We start from the raw sequence: 25,276 nt of genomic DNA on the forward strand, positions 1-25,276 counted from the left end.
GAGCTTTTCATCTGACCACAGTGAAGGGGGAGGAAAAAAAATATTGCTCTTTATAGAGTCCATGCAAGAATGTCTGATTGCGATGAAAATGGCTTCCATAGCAAATTATTGCTGCTAAACTTGATGAAGCACTTCAGCTGCAAAAAAAATCTTGTGTGAATGTTTGTATGTGCCCTAACATATTAATGTTATGGATGAGATTATAAAGGAAGATAGGGGAAGTGCAGGATTTGGGCACAGAATTATATTCCTGAGTACTTTCGCTTCAGCTTGTAAAGGTTGGATTCAGGGCTCAATATCGAGGGGGAATGCACAGGAACACAGTTCTGGCAGTTCCCCTAAGAGGTCACATGGCAGGTGGCCCCGCCCACCTGACTCTCGGCCATTTTGGGCCTGTTTCGGCCTGGATTGGGGCTGAAATGGCCTGGAACGGGCCTCTGACAGGTTGTGGATCACTCTCCCACTCATTAGCGACCCGATCCTGACCATTTGGGGGCCCTTTTTGGCCATTTTGGGCCCCTTTTGCCATTTTGGGCCCAATTTTGGTCCTGAACAGCCAGGATTGGGTCCAAAACAGCCAGGATAGGTGATACCAGGGAGTGTAGCATAAGCAAATCAGTTATGCTAATGATACACTTCCAGTGATGTCAAGGGGCGTAGCATATGCTAATGAGTTATTCTAATGAGTTCCTCCAGCTCTTTTTCTATGAAATGACCCCTGGTTGTATTCTATAGATTTGTTCCACAAATGGTAGAGCCTCTTCCACTGTAGGGAGGCAAGGCACCTAGCACCAAAGGAAGGTCATACCATCAGCTGAATAAACCCAGTACAACCCAACCTAAAGTTTCTAGACCTTATGTTTGTATAGATATGCTTCAAAGTATATGGCTTTTGGCTAGTAATGGAAAAGGGATTTTCCAGCAGTTGGGGTGACAGGACTTCAGTGACAAAAGAATCCCATGACATTAATCATAAAATGGAAAAAGAAAGAAAGGAAAGGGGACATGATTTATGTGACTTGATCTTATCACAGTTGACTTACCACAGTATTATTACTACCATTAGGTGAAATGATCTTTTCACTGAAGCTAAGGGTGTATAATGAAGACTATTGCACAGGAAGAAGAAAGGGTGATTTATAACAATGGTTCCAAAGTAAAAGAAAACAGTGAGATTAAAATACACTTTGACATTTTAAAATAAAATTCATAATCATCATACTAACCCCAGGTCTAGTGAGTGAAAAGCTATCCTTCAGAGGAAAGGCTACGGAAGATAGAGCAGTCCTATCTGCGACTCCTAGATATTGGGTTACATATAGGTTTTCTCAGAAGTGGAATTTGTATATATAAGAAATTTATGGGAGGGACTGGGAGATAATTGGATCAATGAAATGCATGGGGAGGTGGGGTTTGGGTGAGGTTGGTATAATGCAGAGTTGCTGACTAGAGACTTATTTATTTTTATTGTTTTATTTTATCACATTTCTAGACCGCCCTCCCCGTCAGATGGGCTTAGGGTGGTTTAACAACAGTTTAAAACAGTAAAAACATTATAAAAACTTTAAAACATTATATCAAAACAATTAAAATTGGCAGGTATAAAATATTAAAATACAGCATTTTCCTGCATGGGTGATGGAAGGTCTTCAGTGGTATGGCCGGCGAGAGGACAGCCTAGCCCCTACCAAATGCCTGGTGGAACTTCTCTGTCTTGCAGGCCCGGCAGAAAGATAACAAATCCTGCCGGGCCCCAGTTTCCTCAGACAGAGTTCCACCAGGTCGGAGCCAGGAACGAAAAGGCCCTGGCTCCGGTAGAGGCCAGGCAGACCTCCCTGGGGTCAGGGACCATCAGCAAGTTCTTAGTGGCTGATTGAAGCTACCTCCAGGGAACATACTGCATGGAGGGGACCCTCATCAGCAATGCAGTGATGTCACTTCTGGTGCAACCTGGAAATGACATCACCATGTATAGGGATGCTTCTGTGTTCACCTAAAACTCTATATGGGCCCGTTCCAAGCAGTAAGTCTCCCAGTCACCCCACATTCCTCCTATGATTTTGCCCTGTCATCCAGCTGAATGGCTGCAGGCCAAGCTAGCTACTATAATATTTTGGCAAGAAGGAGAATTGGTGATTGATTAGGCACCAGAGTCAAAAGGTGACAGATATCTGATGGTTAGGTTTGGCAGATGCTCTTAATCTATGTCCTTGGTCACTAGCGAGAGGACTCTGCTAAACATATGACTGGATATGATACAATACAATATGATACAATCTGATACAGTATGATACGATACAATATGATACAATATGATACCCTGACTGATTTCTAAGGGGAGGAAGTCTATAACCTGGTACCATTTCACTGTTCCTTTGTAGCTTTGATATACTTAATAGATCAGAGCAATACAGTATACATTAATACAATTTGCAAGAAATTGTGGATTTTACCAAATTTGGCGATGTATCAGTCCAAGCGCTGGCATGGGAGACCGTCCTATTGATGCGATTTAGAAGTGATTTCACTAACTACTCCAAACAGCAAGTATAATTGCCGTGGACATAAATCTGGGAGGGGGATTACGCTTCCCAATTCCCCACATTCATTTGTTTAAAAGTCATGTCTCCTACTTTTCTTCTGAAGGAGTCAAAGCAGCTTGCACTAGAAAACAAAGCATACACACATCAATTTAGCACCAACAAAACAGACTAAAATGTTACGAGAAATACTGTCAACGATAATTCAGAAAAACAGATTAATTACAACTTGGCTAAATTCAAAAAGCTTTTAAAAAAGAGCTGAACTTCATGTTGGCATCAAAATGCCAGTAACCTAGAGGTCTTCATATCATCCTCTGGAACACCAGTACACAAAACTGGTGTCACAACTTTGAATACTCTTGCCCACACAAAGGAGCTGAGATTAAACCAATCACTGTGCACACAGCTAAATTAGCAAGAAACATGTTTCTGAGAGCAAAGAGAACTTTGATTAGAATAATGATCTTACAAACCTAAAAGAGTTGTCTTTCAAATAAAGCACGAATCCTTATGAAAAGGAATAGATACAGAGATATCCCCCATATGAATTCATGGTGAGTCCATGACTTTTTGCAAAGAAGATAACAAGCTAAGATTATAAATTTATCATTGAACAGGTATCTCCACCACTGAGGCAATGGTTAATTTTTCCCGTAAGGCCATATGTTTAGGGAAACCTTAGACAAGATCTGGAATCCCTTGCTAACATTTCCTTTAAATATCTGCATGGGGAAAATTAAAATGCGTGTCTCAAGGGGTAAAGATTCCTGCCTAATGATAATTTTTTAAAAGCTCTCTTTGAGGATAAAAAAACATAATTGTGTAAGGATTATACTTACAGCTGAATGAAATATCAGATTGATATTATACATACCTCTAATCTCTCATAACATTAGGTAATTTATGATTCAGTTCTATTGAGGGTGCTGTGACCTCTTACTCTTTCTGTTATTTTTAATTATAATAATTGCCTTATTTTCTCAGCACACCATCATGTGGGTCAGATATAATGGTAGAAGCCCATGTAACAATTCCAATAAGAGAAGAAGGAGTGATGTTTGCTGATTCCCCTATTCTACTTCAGACACTGATTTACTCCTTGGGTTTAGATCCAGAGGAGTTAGCCATGTTAGTCTGTAGTAGCAAAATCAAAAAGAGTCCAGTAGCACCTTTAAGACTAACCAATTTTATTGTAGCATAAGCTTTTGAGAACCACATCTCTCTTCGTCAGATGCATGGAGGGCAGAAAGAAACTGGTCAAATATAGAGGAGGAGAGGGGAGGGGAGGAGGAGAGGAGGGATGTAAATAACTCCTTTGATATGGAGATGCAAACAGCTCCTTTTGATGAGGGGATCGTTCTCTTTGTCAGATGTATCTGGCAGGGAGGGCTGTGGTTATTGAAGGCTTGTGCTGCAGTGGAATTGGATGGTCTTGGTGGTACTGCTGGACTCTTTTTGATTTTGCTACTACAGACTAACACGGCAAACTCCTTTGAACCTTTACACAAGCAAACTGATCCCCACATCAAAAGGAGGTGTTTGCATCTCCATATCAAAGGAGTTGTTTACATCCCTCCTCTCCTCCTCCCCTCCCCTCTCCTCCTCTATATTTGACCAGTTTCTTTCTGCCCTCCATGCATCTGACGAAGAGAACTGTGGTTCTCGAAAGCTTATGCTACAATAAAATTGGTTAGTCTTAAAGGTGCTACTGGACTCTTTTTGATTTTACTCCTTGGGTTGTTCCTGAAGGGGTTCTTGCCCCCCCACCCCCAGAAGCAAAATTCTTGTGATCAAATTCTTGTGGGCTTCATCAAGAGGGGGGGTGTAATTTAGACTTGGTCCATTGATAAAAGTCCCTTCCATTAGTGGAGATTTACCATGGAATTCAAGCCAATGTTTCTATTCTTCTCCCTTTTGGGGGGGGGGTGTCATGGAGATATTTGAAAAACATTCAGTTACATAGTCTGAAGCACAGTGGCTTTCTGCCCCAAAGGGAAAAAGGGATGTCCTTTTTGATGCATTGTTCTTCACTGATTTGGGTTTCATTCTGGTAGCAGGCTAAGCTACAGGAACTACAGGTTATCCTTGATATCCACAAAACTCTCTCCAGCACCACATTTCAAATGAATCAATTTTCTTCCGGTCAGCTTTCTTCACCATCTACATTTCACATTCATACATAATAATGGGGAATAACAGTTTGGATTATCTTGATCTTGTTTTCCAGAGAGACATCTTTATCTTTAAGGATCTTATATAGCTCTCTCACAGCTGCTCTTCTGAGTCTCAATCTTCTTCTGATTTCTTTATTGCAGTGTCCCTTTTGGTTGATGATTGAGCCAAGGAATACAAAATCATGAAATAGAAAATGGTCTACTCAGACATAAATCCTATGTTATTCAATAGTGCTTACTCCCAAGGAAGCATCTTTAGGCATTACAATTGAAGTTTGCACATTGCCCCTTCCAAACATTTCCAAAGCTGATAGGACTCGATTGGCAGGGAGAAAATGCCATCTCCGTAAGCAGTCGTCCCCAGCCTCTGCCATATTTAATAGCTGTTTGATAGCTGTCTGTGATATAAAAATCATAAGACCCCTGGATTAATGCAGATTGATCAGCAGCAGGGGAATTCCAGCCAGTGTTGCTGAGTTCCGCCTGGGAGATTAAGGTATAAAAGGAACGTCCATGCAAAATGCAGAGGACTGAGGTGATTTAATTTACTGCCTTCCCAGCTGTGGGTATGAGCCATGATAAGAAAGGGCCTTGTTGAGTCACCCCTCTTAGCACATTCTGATACCCTCCTTCTGTGATGAAATCCCCACCCCAAGATCAAGGATCAATCAATCAGCACTGATAAGTCTAATTTGTCTCTGGGAACATGCATTTTCATATTGAAATTCATCAACTCAGCACTGGGGAGATTCATTAGAAAACTGCCACTTTGTGAGGCAGTTTGAGTTTCCTTTTACACACCCCGGCAGCAGTAATCAAAAGTAATCAAACCTCAGTAATTCCCAGGAGATGATCTTTACGGTCTTTGTCCCAATGGCCGAGGGGTCTCCCCAGCCTCAGGAGACATTTTGCCCTATAAGAACTGGGGCTCCTGCCCCGTTCAAACTGTGCATGCTTCCTGGATCCAAGCGCTGGGGCAATGTTAACTGCACATAAGGGGAGATTGCGCTATGCACAATCCTTTTGTTATGTGCAGTGGCCATCTTATGTGAACTGGCTGATGTATGTGTTTTCTAAATTTGCTATGCACACTCAAGTACCCAGAAGTTTTCAAAGGCACCATGTCATGAATATTAGCGCTGGAAAATACATGTGTTGCTCTGCTCACACAAAACAGAGATGCATATTGGAGGGATCAGAGTTAATGCACACTAGAGTGACAATTATATTGTCCAAATAGGGATTTAGTGGTGGAGCTGGTAGCCCACCACCAATCTGCTGCCCAAGGAATTATGTTTACATGTTCAAATGGTGGTGCAAGGGGACAATCAAAGAAACTGAACGTGAAATTGAAATTGAAATTGAAGAAAGGAGATGGTATAATCCAGAAAGGAAGAAAATATGTGGGTAATATAAAGAAGTAAATTAGAAGAAACACAATTAAACATAGATCAAGATAGGTAGCTATATTAGTCTGTCTGTAGCAGTAGAAAAGAGCAAGAGCCCAGTAGCACTTATAAGACTTATAAAATTTGTGGTAGGGTTATATGAGCTTCCATGAGTCACAGCTCACTTCTTCAGATACAGTTAAACATATTCCTGTCATTTGAGAATGATGGGGTAAAGGTATTAACACTGAGCAACATATCAGACAAGTACATACCAAAAGCAAATCTTCAATGGATTGAAATTAATCCATGTCTTTCAAAATTTACCTCAGTTTAGAATCCATGTACCCTGTGGAGTTTTAGCATTACACATTTCTTCTAACTTTTAATATGTGAACCCAGTGTGTATGTGGTGTGGGGGAGGGTGGAGCAGGAACACAGATAATTATAGTGTATTTTTGACAGTGCCACTCTTGTTAATTGCTACTATTTAAATGCAAGATCTATGACATAGGTAAAATGGAAAAGAAAAATGTGGGTTGTTGCTCCCTGTGTTATAATGAATGTTGTAGATGAGGAAAATATAAAAAACTGAAAGCCACCCAAGATATAAGCTATGAGGTTACTCACCACACTAAAATCATTTTAGAAGAATCAAAGAAAATTAATAATAATGAATTCCTGCACATTACAGGATAAACACAAATCAAACAATGGTTGAATAACTTTTCAGCTTGTCACTTAATGATGAATTACAGGTGAGACACAAATCTTATTATCATCACTGGCTTAACTTTCATAACAACAACAACATTCGATTTATATATTGCCCTTCAGGACAACTTAATGCCCACTCAGAGCGGTTTACAAAGTACATTATTATTTCCACAACAAAACACCCTGTGAGGTGGGTGGGGCTGAGAGAGCTCCAGAGAACTGTGACTAGCCCAATGTCACCGAGCTGGCTTCAAGCGGAGGAGTGAGGAATCAAACCCGGCTCTCCAGATTAGAGTCCCACGCTCTTAACGACTACACCAAACTGGCTCTTTGATTCATTTATTTTCCCATAAAAAATAAGTTCCAAACCTTAACTATTCAGGCTCAGTATGGACATTATTATCAAAGTACTAGTCAGGACAAACTGTATTACTCTTAACAAATAACTAGCAAGCTAGGCATTGCCCTCCTCTCCATGGCTCATGCTTGTTCCTGGCAATTCTCCCTAGAACCTAGAATGACAAAACTGAGAATATTGTACTTTGGTCACATCATGAGAAGACAAGATTCACTGGAAAAGGCAATAATGCTAGGAAAAGTGGGAGGCAGTAGGAAAAGAGGAAGACCCCAAATGAGGTGGCAACCCTCAATAAAGGAAGCCATAGCCTTCATCTGAAAGTTCTGAACAAGGCTGTTAATGACAGGTCTGTTTGGAGGACGTTAATTCATAGCATCGCTGTAAGTCAGAAGTGACTTGATGGCACATAACACGGACAATTCTGTGATACTGGCTGCCCTTAAGAAATAGTCCTTGATAGAATATAAAAATTATGTGTAAGTTTGGACTGAGTGTCTATTGCCAAGCAAATGTACTTCAGGGACTTTAAAGGCAATAGAGAAAAACCATTAAATATCTCACTGAAGCTGAAATTCTCTTATTCTTTTTGTATATTCATTTATTTTTTATAATGGCTTTACCGGGAGAAGTCTCTGAATAGTTATCCAAATGTATATTGCATTCTCCAAAGCAAAAACAATTCAATTTATTAACCTTTGTAAGATTTTATAATCAATGGCACCGTCCTTTGGTGGGAACAACAGAAAAATGTTAAAGTGTGTATTGACTATTGTCATGCAAAGGTGCATCGTAGAGAGATGGAACAGGTATTGACATTGTTTCTTAATTCCCCTTTCTTGAAAAGAATAAATGACTTTACCCTCTTAATCTTTCTATTCACTAAATGAACGTTGTTTTAATTGCAGGGCTGATTTGTGATTTCAACGTAATAGTGATTTGCTCCTTACTTTCCCTTGCTAAAAATGTCTTTCTGTTCCTGAAAAATCTTTCCTTTGATTTTCCATTTCTATCCTCTAATCTAATTTGATTCAGTCTAATCTGCAGGTCAGTCCTAAGCAAGGTGTCACCCTTCTAAACACTTGGACATCTGGAGATTTAGAAGGGTATAACTATGCAGATACTGTGGATACCAGGGACAGCCAAAAAAACAAATAAGTTGGGTACTAGATCAAATCAAGCCTGAATTCTCCCTAGAAGCTAAAATGACAAAACTAAAGCTATCAGACTTTAGTCACATCACGAGAAGAGAAGATTCTTGGGAAAAGTCAACAATGCTAGGAAAAGTGGGAGGCAGTAGGAAAAGAGGAAGTCCCCAAATGAGGTGGCAACACTAAATAAAGGAAGCCATAGCCCAAACGAGAAGGCTTGACTCAATCAAAGAAGCCATGTCCTCCAGTTTGCAAGATCTGAGCAAGTCTGTTAATGATAGGACATTTTGGAGGCCTTTCATAGGGTTGCTAGAGGTCAGCGGTGACTTGATGGCACATACACACACCTAACTATGCTTTGGATTATCGAGCAAACCCATAAATGCCAGTCTTGCCTCCTCTGCGTACAACCCTTTTCTGGATTTCCACTAACTAGACTCTCATAGGATTGCTCACTAGTTGTATCAGAATAGGGCTGCCAATTATTTTTTTTACTGTTTCTATGCATTTAAAGTGCAGAAATAGAGCAGGGATTTAATTAATTATTTTCTTCACATTAAAATCAAGGCCAGTGAAAAACAAACTTAACAGACTTTTCTCCATTTGTCAAATGTTGTCTGATATTAGTTCATTCCAAGTCAGGGATGCATGCGGGGGCATCTTATTTCTCAGTGATCTTTTTGCCTCCCACTGGCAGTGCTTACTCCCAGGGAAGTCTCTTTAGAATTCGAAGTGTTCTGGGCCTTTATCAAGTTTGACTGATAGAACAGACCTCTTGCACCCCCCTCCCAACGGCACTTTTCGTCACTGTGAGAGTGACAAAATACACTCAGACCATTTTAAGGGAGTGCATGTTGGTTTCTGTGATACCTAGTGCTCTGATTGGGTGTGGGATACAGCCAGCCTCTCTGAGTCCCACCCAGGAGATTAAGACATGAATGGAATGCCATGATAATGCAGAGGACTGAGGTGATTTCATTTACATCCTCCTCAGCTGCGGGCATGAGCTGTGATAAGAAAGGATCTTCTTGTGTCACCTTGCTTAGCATATTCTTTTTTTTTTGAAAATTTTTTTATTGGGTTAGAATATTGTTATTTTTACATTACATTCAATTTTCCCCAAATTTTTCATTTCTAACCCCCTCCCTTTCCCCCCCTTTTGTAGACTTCCAACAGCTTTCCCACCCTTTGTCCCTTTTCCCTTACTTCTATTAAATTCCTCTGTCTAAAACAGATATACATTCTCCATTATATTAAGCAGTACCTCTTTAACTACTTTTCTTATTATACACCCAAACTGTACGTCTTTGGATAAACAATTTATCCCATTTTCCAGTTTTGAATATTTCTATATATCATAAACCTATATATCATAAACCATAAAAATTTCCCACATTTAAATTTGTTCTCTATATATTACTCATTTCAGCATTTTATGGCAATTCTATATAGCTCATCACATAATCAATCAATTTGACTCTTCTATACATTCAGTTTGGTGCATATAAATCTTATCAAAGAAAGAAAATATTGTTAGTTACTCAATCCTCATGTTTAAACCTTATCATTAATTATCCTCTATCAATGTTCTATCAATTAACCTATACATATCTATATATATATCAATCTGTTAATCTAACTGCTTATAAATTCACATTTCTCTTCCTCCCCCGGTAAAGTCACCCCTCTCTTTCATACTTTTATTATACTTCAGTAGTTCTCAAACTGCCACAGTTTTCCTCCCACCTCCCATTTCTTCTCCAGATATTGTTTCAGCTTCTCCCAGTCTGTGTTAAACTGCCCTGAGTCCAGATCCCTCAGTTTTCTTGTCATCTTATCCATTTCAGCCATGTACAGCAATTTGTAGATCCAATCTTCAATGGTTGGCACTTCTTGTACTTTCCATTTTTGCGCATACAAAAGTCTAGCTGCTGCTGTCATGTAAAATATCAACGTCCTGTGTTGGGCTGGAATTCCCTCCATTCCCAAGTTCAGTAGCAGGAGTTCTGGGTTCTTATTAATTTGAAATTGTAAAATTTCACTCATTTCTCTTATTATTTCCCCCCAGTACTGCCTGGCTACCTCACACGACCACCACATATGATAGAGGGAGCCCTCATGCTTCTTACATTTCCAGCATTTATTAGAAGTGTTCAAATTCCCTAGCGCAATCTTCTTTGGTGTCATGTACCAACGATAGATCATTTTATAAATATTCTCTTTAATATTAGTACATGTCGTTATCTTCATTGTAGTTTTCCACAAGTATTCCCATGCCTCCATTGTTATTTCTTTGTTAAAATTTATAGCCCATTTCACCATTTGTGTTTTAACTGTCTCATCCTCGGTATACCATTTCAACAGTACTTGGTATACCTTGGATATTCTTTTCTTGTCTTCTTTAAGAAGGGTCTGCTCTAGTTCCGAGTTCTCTGTTCGTATGCCCCCCTTTGCAGAGTCCGAATTGTATAAGTCTCTAATCTGTCTATACTGGAACCAATCATAGTTAGGTGATAGTTCCTCTTGCGTCTTTATTCTAAGTTTAGATACTTCAGTTTTAGTTATTTCTTTGTACGTTAAACATTGTTGTTCATTATCAACAGCTCTCGGATCTATCACCTCATATGGAACCACCCACAAGGGGGTTCCTTCTTGTAGGTATATTCTATACTTCTTCCAGATTGTATATAAACTTCTCCTTACAAAATGATGCAGGAACATCGAGTTGACCTTTACTTTGTCATGCCATAGGTATGCGTGCCATCCAAAAAAATTTTTGTATCCCTCTAGAGCTAGTAGTTTCTTATTCTTTAATGTCATCCACTCTTTTAACCAAACTAGGCAGATTGCATCGTGATAAAGTCTCAGGTTGGGCAGTTGCATTCCGCCTCTTTCCTTTGCATCTTGTAAAACTTTTACTTTCACTCGAGGCTTCTTGCCTGCCCAAACAAAATCTGATATTTTCCTCTGCCATTTTTCAAATTGTTTAGAGTCTCTGATGATTGGTATTGTCTGTAGCAAAAACATTACTCTTGGTAACACATTCATCTTAACTGCTGCAATCCTGCCCAACCATGACAAGTTCAATCTATTCCACTTGATCAAGTCTCTCTCTGAGTCCATAATTTTTCATAATTATTCTTGAACAAATCTATATTTTTTGCCGTCAGCTCAACTCCCAAGTATTTCACCTTACTAGTTACTTCACAATCCGTTGTTTCCATTAACAATTGTTGTTTCTGCTTAGTCATGTTTTTGCATAATATCTTTGACTTCTTTTTGTTAATGAAGAAACCTGCCAAGTCTCCAAACTCCTTGATCTTATCTATCACTTTTGGCATGTTCTCCAGTGGGTCTTCTACAATTAGCATTATGTCATCTGCAAATGCTCTGACCTTATATGAATAGTCCTTTATTTTTATTCCTCGTATTTCCTCATCTTATCGTATTTGTATCATCAGAATCTCCAATACTAAAATGAACAACAATGGAGATAACGGGCAACCTTGTCTCGTTCCTTTACTAATCGTCAATTTCTTGGTCAATTCATCATTCACTACAATTGCTGCAGTCTGGTCTCTATAAATTTCCTTAATTGCTCTGACAAATCTTTCTCCCAGTTGTAGCTTTTCCATAGTGGCAAACATAAAGTCGCAGTTTAAATTGTCAAACGCTTTTTCAGCGTCTACAAAGAAGAAACCAACCTCTTTGTCACAACGCTTGTCATAATATTCAATAGCATTGATCACTGTCCTTAAGTTGTCTCTTATTTGTCTGTCTGGCAAAAAGCCTGCTTGTTCCTCCTCTATGACTTCCGAGAGCCACCCCTTCAATCTCTCCGCCAATATCTTCGCAAAAATTTTATAGTCATTGTTAAGTAGTGATATAGGTCTGTAATTTTTCACGTTGGTCAGGTCTTGGCCCTCTTTTGGGATCAGTGATATATTCGCTTCACTCCAAGTATCTGGAATCCTTTGATCCCTAAAAACTCCATTCATCACCTCTTTTAGGAATGGTGCCAGTTCATTGGCCATTGTCTTATAAAATTTAGCCGTAAGTCCATCTGGCCCTGGCGCCTTTCCTAGATTTGCAGATTGTATTGCCTTGCTTATTTCCTCATCAGTTACTTCACTGTTCAACTTATTTCTCCAAGCTTCCGAGATTTCTGGAAGTTTGGTTTTCTCCAGATATGATGCTATTGATTCTTTGTTTACTTCTTTTTTGTTATACAGCTTAGCATAAAATTTATAAAAGGCTCTACTAATGGTAGTCTGCTCCAAGTACGTTTTATTTTCTTCACAGATTTTATTTATTATTTTCTTTTCCCTTTTCTTCTTCAATTGCCATGCCAAATATTTCCCAGGTTTATTAGCACCCTCAAACACTTTTTGATTCAGTCTTTTAAGGTTCCACTCCAATTCTTTATTACTCATTGCTGTTAGCTGTTCTTGAAAAATTTTAATTTCCTGGTATATTTTCTTTTTCCCTGGTCTCTTTTTTAACTGTGTTTCTTTGGCTTTTATTTTCTCCTCAATCTCTTGTCTTTTCTCCTCTTTCTTTTTTCTTGCTCTGCCATTTAAGTCCATTAGTATGCCCCTTACAACCGCCTTGTACGCATCCCAAACTTTGTTGGTTGGTACTTCTTTATTCATGTTGTACTGTATAAAAAACTTTGTCTCTCTTCTCAGTATTTCCATATTCTCTCTTTCCTGTAACAAGTCCTCATTTATTCTCCAGGCTTTCCTTTTTCTCCTTTTTCCAAATTTCCACATAATTGGGTTGTGATCTGAGCCTACCATCGGCATTATTTCTACCTCCTTAGTCCATAACGCTAAGTCTTTTGAGGCCCAGATCATATCGATTCTTGATAGTGTAAAATGCCTTGCAGAATAAAAAGTAAACTGTCTAGTTTTAGGATATTCTCTCCTCCATACATCTTCGAGAGTCTCTTGTTGAATCAACTCAAAAAAGAGCTTTGGCAATAGTCCTCTTTTCTTTTGTGCTGTTGTAGTCTTTTTGTCTAGTTCCAAATCTGTCACTCCATTGAAGTCTCCAGCAAGAATTATCTGGTCATATGCAAGATCGTCTAAGTGCTTCCTTAAATCCTCAAAGAAGCTTTCCTTTGCACTGTTAGGTGCATAAAGTCCGACTACCAACACTCTTTAAATTCCAATTACATTCCACTGCTACAAATCTAGCTTCTACATCTCTCATAACAAATTTTGGCTGCAGCTCCTCTTTTATGTACAACACCACTCCTCTTTTTTTCTTGTTGGAGGCCGCTACAAATTCTTTGCCCAATTTTCCAGATTTTAAATATTTTACATCCTGTCTTCTGATGTGGGTCTCTTGCAAACAAACAATATCACATTTTTGTTTTAGTAGCCAATGAAAAATATTTTTCCTCTTATTCGGTGAGTTTAGTCCATTTACATTCCAAGATAATACTTTACACTCCATATTCATAGTTTTGTTGGTAAGTCTTTTTCATTGTCCTTAATAAATCGCTCCATCTCTCGCTCAGATCTGATGCGTTTTTTTGCCCCTCCAAACTCAAAGGACACTCCTTCCGGTAGCTCCCATCTGTACCTGATATTCATGTCCTTCAAAGTCTGAATTAGCACTTTATATTTTTTCCGGTCCAATAACACTGATCTGGGCAGTTCCTTCATTATAATGATCGTCTTGCCATCAATCTCCAATGGATCTTGAAACTGTTTTGTCACAATCCTCTCTTTCATGTTTCTAGTTGTAAACTGCACAATCACATCTCTTGGTAATTTCCTCTGGGTTGCAATTCTCGAGTTCACACGGTACGCCACATCTAGGATAGCCACAACTTCCTCCTCCTCCTTCCCCAGGTATTCAGCCAACACCTCAGTCATCTGTTCTTGCGCTGACTTCCCTTCCACTTCTGGCAGACCACGAAAACGAAACTGCTTCTCCATGTGTTTAGTTTCTGCAACTGACATCCTCCCCTTCACCAATCTCATCTCTGTTTGTTGCGTGTCTATTAAATTCTCCATCGCGTCTTCTACTGTTTTAACTCTCTGCTGCGTTCCTTGTAGTTCACTACTAATCGTTTCCATACCTTTTTTCACTTCTGACAGCTCCGACTTTACTGTCTGTGTAACCTCTTTAACCTCTTTAATAAGCTCCAACTTCGTGTCCTTAAGTTCTTTAATCATATCTACAAGTTTTTTGTCCAAATTTTTATCCAGATTTTCTATTGCCGATTGCCACTCTTTTTTCGACATCGTGGGGCTTGCTTTAGCTCGCTCCCACGAATCTGCTCTCTTCCTTAACTCCGTGGCGTATAATTAAACGTTTTTCTTTTTTCAAATGTCCCAATCTTTACCAAAATTAAGTTTTAAAGTGTCCAAAATGTCGGGCGTCTTTTCTCTATGGTTTCTCTGTGTTGTTGTAATCCAAAATGGCCTACTTCCTCTTCCGCTGAGGCCGCGACCCTTCCCCTTTCAAAAATGGCGATTCCCTGCTTCCTGTCCTTCGGCAAGGGCCGCTTCTCTCCAGCCACTCTATTGTTGTTACGCACTTCCTGTCTCCCGTCTTCCCACAGCAGGTCTCGCGATGGTGTCTTTTTCCCACAGCTCCAAAACCACAGGTATTCAAAACAATAGTCTGATTTCTGTAATAACTTCTTTAAACTTAGTCTCTTTTAAAATACGACTCCTGCCGAGTCTTCACCTCCTTTTCACTAGTCTGTTGCAGTTTAAAAATCTACTTTCTTTCCTCTCTGTTTTTGTCAATCTGTCCCGTTTCAAAAGATAGCGATCTTTACCTTCTCTTCACTTTTCTCGGGTTGTAATCACTGTTTCGATCTTAAATTCTCCTCTCAGCTTCCTTCCCCAATCGAAGCTTGGGTATGTAGGTCTTATGCCAGCCGAATTGGCCCCAAAACTGCCGCAGAGATTATAGCCGACCCGTCGCAAGGTGGGACCTCAAGGATCGGGGGGAGACTCGTTGGGTAGAGCCCCCCCTCGTCCGAGATCTAACTCACCCTAGGGTCTTGAGCGTTCTTTGCCTGCTCCCCGCCTGAGAGCAGTCGGCCGCGGGCTATTTTCACCCCTCCGGCCGGTTAAAACGGCAGTCCGGTCAGCTCCGCGAATGGAGCTGCGTTAGACCTCCATAAATCCCAAACCGGAAGTCCCCTTGCTTAGCATATTCTGATATCCGCCTTTCCATAATGAAATCCCCACCCCAAGATCAAGGATCAATCAATCAGCACTGATAAGTTTAATTTGTCTCTGGGAACATGCATTTTCATATTGAAATTCATCAACTCAGCACCAGGGAGATTCATTAGAAAACCGCCCCTTTTGTGAGGTAGCAGAAGAAACTTTGCATTTCTTTTCACACACCCTGGCAGCAAGTAATCAAGGTAATCAAACCTTCGAATTTCCCAGAGACTGACCTTTACGGTCTTTGTTCCAATGGTTGAGGAGGCTCCCCAGCCTCGGGACACATTTTGCCCTATAAGAACCATGGCTCCTGCCCCATTCAAACTGCACACTTCCTGGAATTAAGTGCTGCTCCCTTAGGGTCACTTTCCCTAAGACTCTCTCTCTCTCTCCTGGCCAAGAATGCGAGTCATTTGCATCTATGGACTACTCTACTCTCTGAGACTGGTAAATATACTTCCCCCCTCCCTCCCTCTATTCCAATTTCTGACTAGCTTCCCAGGACTCTCTCTCTCTGTGTATGTGTGTTTCAGCCACTTTTAATTGCCTCTTGTGTATGTTCGTTTTTCCTCTTTAAATAAAAATACTCTTTGATCTTAAAAGCACCAAGTCTCTTTTGCTACCGTGGGGAAAGGACTCTGTAAATACTGGTGGAGTTATCCCACAGTTACTCCTCTTGCATAGCCTTGCTCCTTGCCGCTAATTCCCCCCACTTACTCGCAAGGAGCCTATTTCAGATAACATCGCCCAGGTAGTGATTGGGAAAATAAGACGCACTCATGCACATTGCCCACATCCCCCCCTCCCCATCAACAGAATTAATGGGTAACATGAGGACTCTCTTCCCTTGGGTTCCAATTGGTGTTTGCCATTAAGGAAAACACAATGCTTCCATGCAGGCCCAGTGTTTGCTTGCTGATGTCACCACTGCAAGATAAGAACCCAAACCGAACAAAACACACAAACTTTGGGTAGGAGGATGTCATTATAATTTGCTTTCTCAGATTTGGTTCACCATTTTGGAAGCTGCTTTAACAAAAAGAAACGATGAGCAAAACAAGGGAAACGCCCAGATAGTGAAGACTACAAACAACCAACAGATCCGGGAATATACAATTAATAATCAATTCATTTTTCTTTATGGACACTATAATAGTGCAAAGGTGCAGATGTGCAAAGTGCAAAGATAATGTACAATAAATATAATAAATACAATAAGATCTCTTGTTTCTTCTGTCCAAGTGGTCACAAAGTAATAGCAATGCCCAAAGGGAATAACATGAAAACCCACAATGGGGACTAGGAAGAGAGTCACAGTACTAGATGGGCGGTGACCCCAGTCCAAGTTGAAGAGAAGTCCAAATGTGCCGACGGGATTATGTGTGCATCTTATACAATCCCCGTTTTGTATAGATCATACTTCTTCCTGGGCAAAATTAATTCTGTAACAAAAATATAATCTTTTAAAAAAAAATTAAAAAAATTTAAAACTTTTCTTTAATTTTTTTTTAGAAAATCCAACAGAATTCCATTTTGCATACAAACACCACATACTTACTGGTCACCATTTTGCTAGTTACACCGATGTGACTACTCATAATATTCTTCCCAACTTCAATACATCATGGACATGAATATACAACCATAATAACACGGACAAGAAACATACAAGGAAAGGGATCTCTTAAATACATAGTTACAAATTAGTTGATTGACATAATTACATCCATCAAAATACAGCAAAACTTACATGAATCATACATCCATTAAATATCCTGAAGGGTAACAAAACTTACATAAATCCTACATTACCTAAGGGCAGCCTGTCCTAATGTAACATTCTATATATGTGAACTAACTGTACCTACCCTAGAGTTAGACTCAGCTAGGAGAAGTGGAAGGAATGGCAGCAATCTCAGAATACTACCCTATGAAGCATGAATAGTCAATTTCATTATTGAGCCCGCCTGGAGTAAGGCTCCGAAGTTTGAAAATCCACCTAGTTTCAAGTTGCAATAGTCTCCTGGGACTATCCTCGGTGAACGGTTCCTTGATCATATCCACTACTGTTATTTTAAGATCTCCACGATTGTGATGACAGTTCAGATAATGCAAGACCAAAGGTGCCTCTCTAATTTGGTTCCTGATTCTGGACACATGTTCCTGAACCCTGATTTTGAGGGGACGCGTGGTGCTGCCCACATAAATCAGTGGGCAGCTACATTGGATCACATAAACCACATAAGACGACTTGCATGTGCTAAAGCCCCGAGGGTACTCCCGTCTATCCATAATTATTTCTTCAAATTTAACCATATAGGAGCAAACATTACAATCCCTGCATCTGAAATGGCCCCTAGGGGCCATGCCAATTCGACTCTGGGGAGGGTCCTCTCGTTTAAATTCAGAGCGCGTGAGTATGTCTTTAAGAGATTTAGTTCTACGGAGGCCAATAGCTGGGCTGCCTTCACACCCGGGGATGTTGTCTATTAGGTGCCAATGTTTCCGAACAATTCGAAAAATGGGGGTGGCCAAAGTGATATAGTCAAGAGCCCATTTCAAGTGGGTGTTGCCTGTATAGAGTTTTGGAATGAGTAATTCTTCTCGTGGCGTGCCCACAGCTCTGTTTTTCGCCGAGCTGATCGCTGGCAATGGGTATCCTCTGCTAGCAAATGCTTGTCCTAATTGGATGCAGCTTGTCCTAAAGTCCCCTGTGGTTGAAGAATTACGCTTGAGCCTTAAGAACTGACCCACAGGAATATTATATTTCAAGCGTTGCGGGTGAAAGGAGGAAAAATGGAGATACGAGCACCTATCCGTGTTTTTCTTAAAGGGCCGCACGCCAAGTTTCCTGTCATTAAGTTTATAGATAGTAACGTCCAAATAGTTAATACATTCACTGCTTCCCTGCCAAGTAAACTTAATATCTGAGCTGATGGTGTTGACCCATCTGCCAAACTGTTCAGCACTATCCCGGGTCTTAGTAATGGCCATGATGTCATCTATATCGCGACGATAATATACAATATTATCCCTAATGGGGTTATTGTCTCCGTTCAGGATATAATCACTCTCTAATTGGGCCATGAAGAGATTGGCGATACTAGGGGCGGCAGCACACCCCATCGCCACCCCTTTAGTTTGATAATAGAAGACCCCATCAAACTTGAAATAATTCCGCTCCAATATTATGTCTAGAATGTTAAGAAGAAATGGAGTAGAGGGGCTTTGATGTGTTCTGGTTAATAAAGCTGTTTCTACCACAGTCCTCGCCCCTTCATGGGGATCGAGGTGTATAATGAGACTACGTCAAGTGTCATCAAAAAGGCAGAACTGGGGAGCTCCAATTGCTCCACAGAAGAAGAAGTTTTTTGGTAATGCCTCTAACGTGGTTCCAGATATTAACATCAGGCAAAAATCTACTTTTTGCCCTTCTATTTCAGACCCCTCAATTGATTGTTTTGAGAGGGTGGTATTGTATAAGATGCACGCATAATCCCGTCGGCACATTTGGACTTCTCTTCAACTTGGACTGGGGTCACCGCCCATCTACTACTGTGACTCTCTGCCTAGTCCCCATTGTGGGTTTTCATGTTATTCCCTTTGGACATTGCTATTACTTTGTGACCACCTGGACAGAAGAAACAAGAGATCTTATTGTATTTATTATATTTATTGTACATTATCTTTGCACTTTGCACATCTGCACCTTTGCACTATTATAGTGTCCATAAAGAGAAATGAATTGATTATTAATTGTATATTCCCGGATCTGTTGGTTGTTTGTTAACAAAAAGAAACAGCAATTTCTGGGTGTATTTCTGGCTCAATAGTTTTGTTGCACAAATCCCTAGCGTATGTACACCATTATTTATCATTAGCAACAGAGCCCATTGTGGGGGAAAAATTCAACCAGCGCTAGAAAGGGGAAGCCAGGCAGGCGGGGATTGCCTCCTCCTTCATAATTGATCCTGGATGGGTGAAGGCAGGGGGTGAAGATTGCCACCTGCTGCACTCCTGATCCTGGCTGGGTGAAGGGGGGATGGACATTGCCTCCAACTCTGGACCTGACTCTGGCCAGATGAAGGAGGTCAGGCATTGGCTTCTAGCCTTCACCTAATTCCAGCTGGATGAAGGAGAGCAGGCATTGCAATCGTCTCCAAGCCTGATTCCAGCAGGGTGAAGGGGAGAATGGGCATTGCCACCTCCTCTGCCCTGATCCTAGGTGGGTGAAGGGAGGGCAGACATTGTTGCCTGCTCTGCATCTGATCCCAACTGGGGGAAGGTGGGGGGAGGGTATTGCACCTACTTCCCTCCTGATTCCAGCTGGGTGAAGGGGAATGGGCATAGCCACCTGCTCCATTCCTGTTTCCAGCTGGATGGGGGGGGCATAGCCACCTGCTCCAGTCAAGATCTCAGCTGTTTGAAGGGGGGTGGCATTGCAACCTGTTCTGCTCCTGATCTCAGCTGGGAGAAGGGGGGCAGGCACTGCTGCCTGCTCCAGGCCTGATCCCTGCTGAGTGAAGGAGGGCACTGATGCATGCACCATGACTGACCTGACAGGGCAAAGGCGGGGGTGGATATTGCTGCTTGCTCAGCACCTCATCCTGTGCAAGTGATGGGAGGGTGGGTATTAACTCCTGCTCTGCTCCTGATCCCTGCTCGGTGAAGGGGGTAGTCATTGCCTTCTCCTCCACACCTGATTCTGGCCAGGTGAAGGGCAGCCAGCATTACTGCCTGCTTCAGTTTTGATCTTGGCTGAGTGAAGTGGGGTCAAACATTGCCACCTGCTCTGCTCCTGATCCCAGCTGAGTGAAGACAAGGGGTGGGCTTTGCCTCCTGCTCCACACTTGATCTCGGCTGGGTGATGGCAGGGGTGGAAATTGCCACCAGCTTTGCTCCTGATCCCAGTTGGGTGAAGGTGGAGGTGGGCATTGCCACCTGCTCCACTTTTGATCCAAGTTGAGTGAAGGCGGGGTTGGACATTGCCACCTGCTTTGCTCCTGATCCCAACTGGGTGAGGGGGGGGTATTGCCAAATGCTTTGCTCCTGGTCCTAGTTGTGTGAAGGGGGGCATGCATTGCCACCTGTTCCACTCCTCATCCCAGATGGATGATGGCGGGGGTGCACATTGCCCCCTTCTCTGTTCCTGATTCCAGCTGGGTGGTGGGAGATGGGCATCACCCCCTGCTCCACTCCTGGTCCGAGCTGCACGAAGGTGGGGGGGCACAGGCATTGCCACCTCCTCCACATCTGATCCCAGGTGGGTGAAGGCAGCAGGTGGGCATTGATACCTGCTTTGCTCTTGATCCCAGCTGCATAAAAGGGAGTTGGCATTGCCACCTTCTCCAGGTCTGATCCCAGCTCGGTTAATGTGGGGGCGGGCATTGCCACTTGCTCCACTCCTTATCCCAGTTAGGTGAAGGCAGGGGGCATACATTGCCACCTGCTCTGTTCCTGATCTCAGGTGGGTAAAGTTGGAGGGTCGGGCATTGCTGCCTGCTCTGCACCTGATCCTTGCCTGGGCTTCCCACCACAGGGTGCTCTCAGATGGTCAGACTGCCTTGTTTGGGCTTCCCTCCATAGCAGCACCTTCTGGAGGTGCACCAGGGTAGGAAGTGAGTTGTCTGGAACACGGTTAGCCTTTTATATAATAGGATGATGATAACAATGACTTGAATCATGTTTCCTTGTTTTGTATGAACTTTGCTTTGGCCACAGGGCGGCTCACTTTTGCTTCCTCTAGTACAGAAAAAGATCAATGGCTGAGCAAGATTGGTGGTTTTCAATGAGTTAGGTATGCTGGTCCCATCCAGCAAGGTCAATGGTTTTCAATTAATTTCATCTCAACCTTTACAATAACTAGTTAAATTGTGCCTGTCTGGGCTCACACTAAATTTGACCCCTGGACCATGCTTTTCAGTCTAATAGATTACTCAATCCCCCGTCCATCTATAGTCATATTGATCTATGTTATTGTGATGTTGTAAGGATTACTGATATGATATATATATATAAAGCACTCCAAACACTCAAGTTCTTTTTGACCGATATTGTCATCTCACTCTGTCAAGATGAAGGACACTCGCTAAAAGTTTTATTTCTCCTCCCTCCCAAGTCATGCACGTGGAAAAATGGCATTTTGGAAAAAAGGAGAGAAGAAGAAGAAGATAGTATTAGAGAAAGTTAGGTCAACATTATCTAGACCAAAGTTAATGAAATCAAATCAGTGATTGTGTTCGGACAGCAATAATATTTCACTGTTGATAGTGGAAACACAGGAAAAGGCAAGGCTGATGGCCAAGCTACACATGATGAATGACACTTGAATGGCAAGTGTATTTCTCCCTGTTCACTTGCCCTCCACTCCATCCACTTGCCGTTCAAGTGTCATTCGTCATGTGTAGCTTGGCCCTCAGATGGGAGATTGATTTAATTTGGGAACTTTCTATCTGTGTTACTGAATTGCATAAGAATGCCTGAGAATCACGTGACAATGTACGAAAATCTTCTGCTGAGCTGAATACTTAGAATTTGAATTCTGTTAGGATGAGCAACTTTTCAGGAGTTGTTTGCAACATGGTTTTTTCGTAGTGTATATTACTAAAGTTTTGACCAGTATATTATTTTGTGCTGATGAAGTTATAGATATCTCAGATCCCTCTCCTAGAAGTTGGATTGATACTATCTGTCTGTGTTTGCAATATTTCATTTTATTGTAATACAGATGTTTCTGCTGCTGTGCTAGTATATTGATTAAAAAGACATTTTCTTCCACGTCTAACAGCATCAGCAGCAGAAAAGGAAATCATTCCCCCCCTTTTTTTTCAGCTCATCATATTGTAGGATCTGGATTTTTTCTCCTCCTTTTGGCTATAATTTTCCAGCGCTCAATACCAAAAACCCTTTTTTCAGAAAGTACAAATTGATAGACATCTGCTGCTGCTGAACACTTCTGTTTTATTTAGAAATGTGCAATACCTGGAGGAAGGATTCTGTCTGGCAATTCTGGTCCTCATTCCTGAAGGATGAATGGCTCCTTTGCTCCAGCACTTCAGCTCCTTCAGCTCTATATTCTGAGGTATCACAGCAGAGGAAGGAAGATCAGAGTGGCTGGTCCAGAGGCTTGAGGGACCTTCAGGCAGAGCAGCGATCTGACTCAAGGCCCTCACAAGCCATAGATCGTCTCCCCCTGTATGTTCCCCGGAGAGCATTATGCTCTGTAGATCAACATCTGCAGGTGGTCCCTGGCCTCCAGGACGTTCGCTTGGCCTCAACCAGGGCCACAGCCTTTTCAGCTCTGGCTCCAGCCTGGTGGCACACTCTCCCAGATGAGATCCGGGTCCTGCTGGAATTATTACAGTTCCGTTTTACAGGGCTAGCAGAATGGTTGAGGAGCTGGCGAACTATCTTGCTGATCCCTTGCCTGTTTTCCTTTGTTCTTCCCCACATTTTAATGAGATCTGTGGATATTTTTTTTTTTACAATTTTAACTATTTATTGTATTTTAAATTATGATTTTTATGTTTTTATGATGTTGTGACCCACCCTAAACAAGCTTGCGGAGAGGGTGGGATATCAATCAATCAATCAATCAATCAATCAATCAATCAATCAATCAATCAATCAATCAATCAATCAATCAATCAATCAATCAATCAATCAATCAATCAATCAATCAATCAATCAATCAATCAATCATCCAACAGGCAGGCTCTCCAAGAAGCATGGCTCCCATGAGACCCATGGGGGAATCCCATCCTCTATATGTTCCTCTCACTTTCTCACTGTGCTTGGCTTATGTGGTAGTTCCCACTCCCCTCCTCTGCCTGTTCCACTACCATCAGCAGGGAGCCACTTTCACCTGGCCAACAGAGGCACCAAGCTGATGCCTGAGTGATGAGGCTGGTTCCAGGTTTTGGGGGCCATGGGCATAGAGTGTTCAGGACCCCTTATGCCCACTACTGACTCCCCTTCTTGCCCTTCCACTCATGTGGCCTCACCTGCCTGTACATCCTTCCTTTGCCCACTAACAAGTTCTCCCGCCACCTGCAGTCACAGCTGCTTACACTGCCTGTGTGTCCTTTCCCCAATGGTGCTGGGTGGTGGGTGCAGCGAGGACTGCCCCTGCCATGGCTACTGGGAGTGCTGGCACTTTGTGCACCACCTACGTGGCTTCTCCAGCAGCACTAGGCAGCATATGCATCTGGGAGCATCTGAGGAGATGGGTGAGTGGGGATCACTAGCAGTGGACCCCATCTGAAGCCAGGGGTCCTGGCAGCTGCCCCACCTTCCCAAGTGCTGAGGCCAGCTCCCATGGTGACTCTACTCCCTCACAGGACCTCTACCAGCCAGCTCCAACCGCTTTATGAGATCCTAGCCATTATTTGCATGTTTCAAAAACAAAAAGAATCATGTTCGGAAGAATGGTGCAAAAGCGTCTTGTTCTAGTGAAGGGATATATGAACAATGAAGCAGGTTTTCACATCCTTATCTTCAGCCAGATAGAAGGCTGTCACTTAGAGAAGGGAAGGGAGGATAGGACTTGAAATAATGGGTTTAAACTCCAGGAGGGAAGGTACTGACTGGACGTTTGGAAAAACTTCATGTTAAGAGTAATTCAGGAGTGGAATCGTCTGCCTAGGGATGTGGTGGGTTCCCCCTCACTGGCAATCTTCGAGGAGCAGCTAAAGAAATACTTCTCAGGGATGCTTTAGGCTATTCACGCTTTGGATTGATGATCTCTAAGGCCCTTTCCAACTCCACGATTCTATGATTTTATGACTTGCACATTTAAACAGTTGTTGTGCTGCGCATGTGATTTCACTACCCCAACAGCTGTGCATTGTGTTGCAAAAAAAAAAAAAAAGATCAAGGGGGTTGCAGGCCTAGATGATATTTCTTAGGGGAAAATTTATTTATTTTATTTGACATATCCCACCCTCCCCATGAATGGGTTCAGGGCGGCTCACATCATTAAAACACAATAAAATTATAGTCAACTTTAAAAACAGGTTAAAAAACTTATATTAAAATATTCTGGCACCATTATACATAGGCTACTTTGGATACTAATAAAAGACCTGAATACTAAATAAAAAACCTGCATAAGTCATAGCTGTGGGTAAAACGTATAGCCAAGGGCAGTCATAGAAGAAGTAGCGATCTTAGATAGGATAAGCGGGGGACACCCTCTGGTCCTCAACCAAAGGCCTGGCGGAACATCTCTGAAAGAGGCCGACCTGGCTTATACAGAAACAGAAAAAAGTAGCAAAGTACTAGAGGCCAAAATATTAAAAGGATGCATTAATAATAATGATGACTTCAGTTAGGAAGAAAGTGGATAAATATACAACGTCCATGATAGATCGCAAGAATAAACACAACACTGGAAGAATTCTTAAGGCACCATTCCTGTTTGATCATTTCAGAGCCTGGACTGGTTTGACAGAATAGGATCTAGCCCCAAGTTCAAATGTCCATTCTACCATGTAAACTTGCAGGTTGGGTGATTTGAGACTAGTTGTTTTCTTTCAGCCTACCTTACCTCATAGGGTGCTTGAGGGGAGGATAAAATAAAGTAGAAGGAGGCCGTTGACTAATTTAAGTCTCCATTGGGGAGCAAAGTAAATGTTATTCATACTAGTGTCACAAGTGTTATTACTTATTCTTACTTGTGGTATGCGGTTTATTCTCATCACCAACACTCAACATTAGATTGGATCTGGGCAACATTTTTTGCTCTTTTT

This window comes from Eublepharis macularius, chromosome 3 (genome assembly GCF_028583425.1).
Source record: "Eublepharis macularius isolate TG4126 chromosome 3, MPM_Emac_v1.0, whole genome shotgun sequence".
NCBI lineage: Eukaryota > Metazoa > Chordata > Lepidosauria > Squamata > Eublepharidae > Eublepharis > Eublepharis macularius.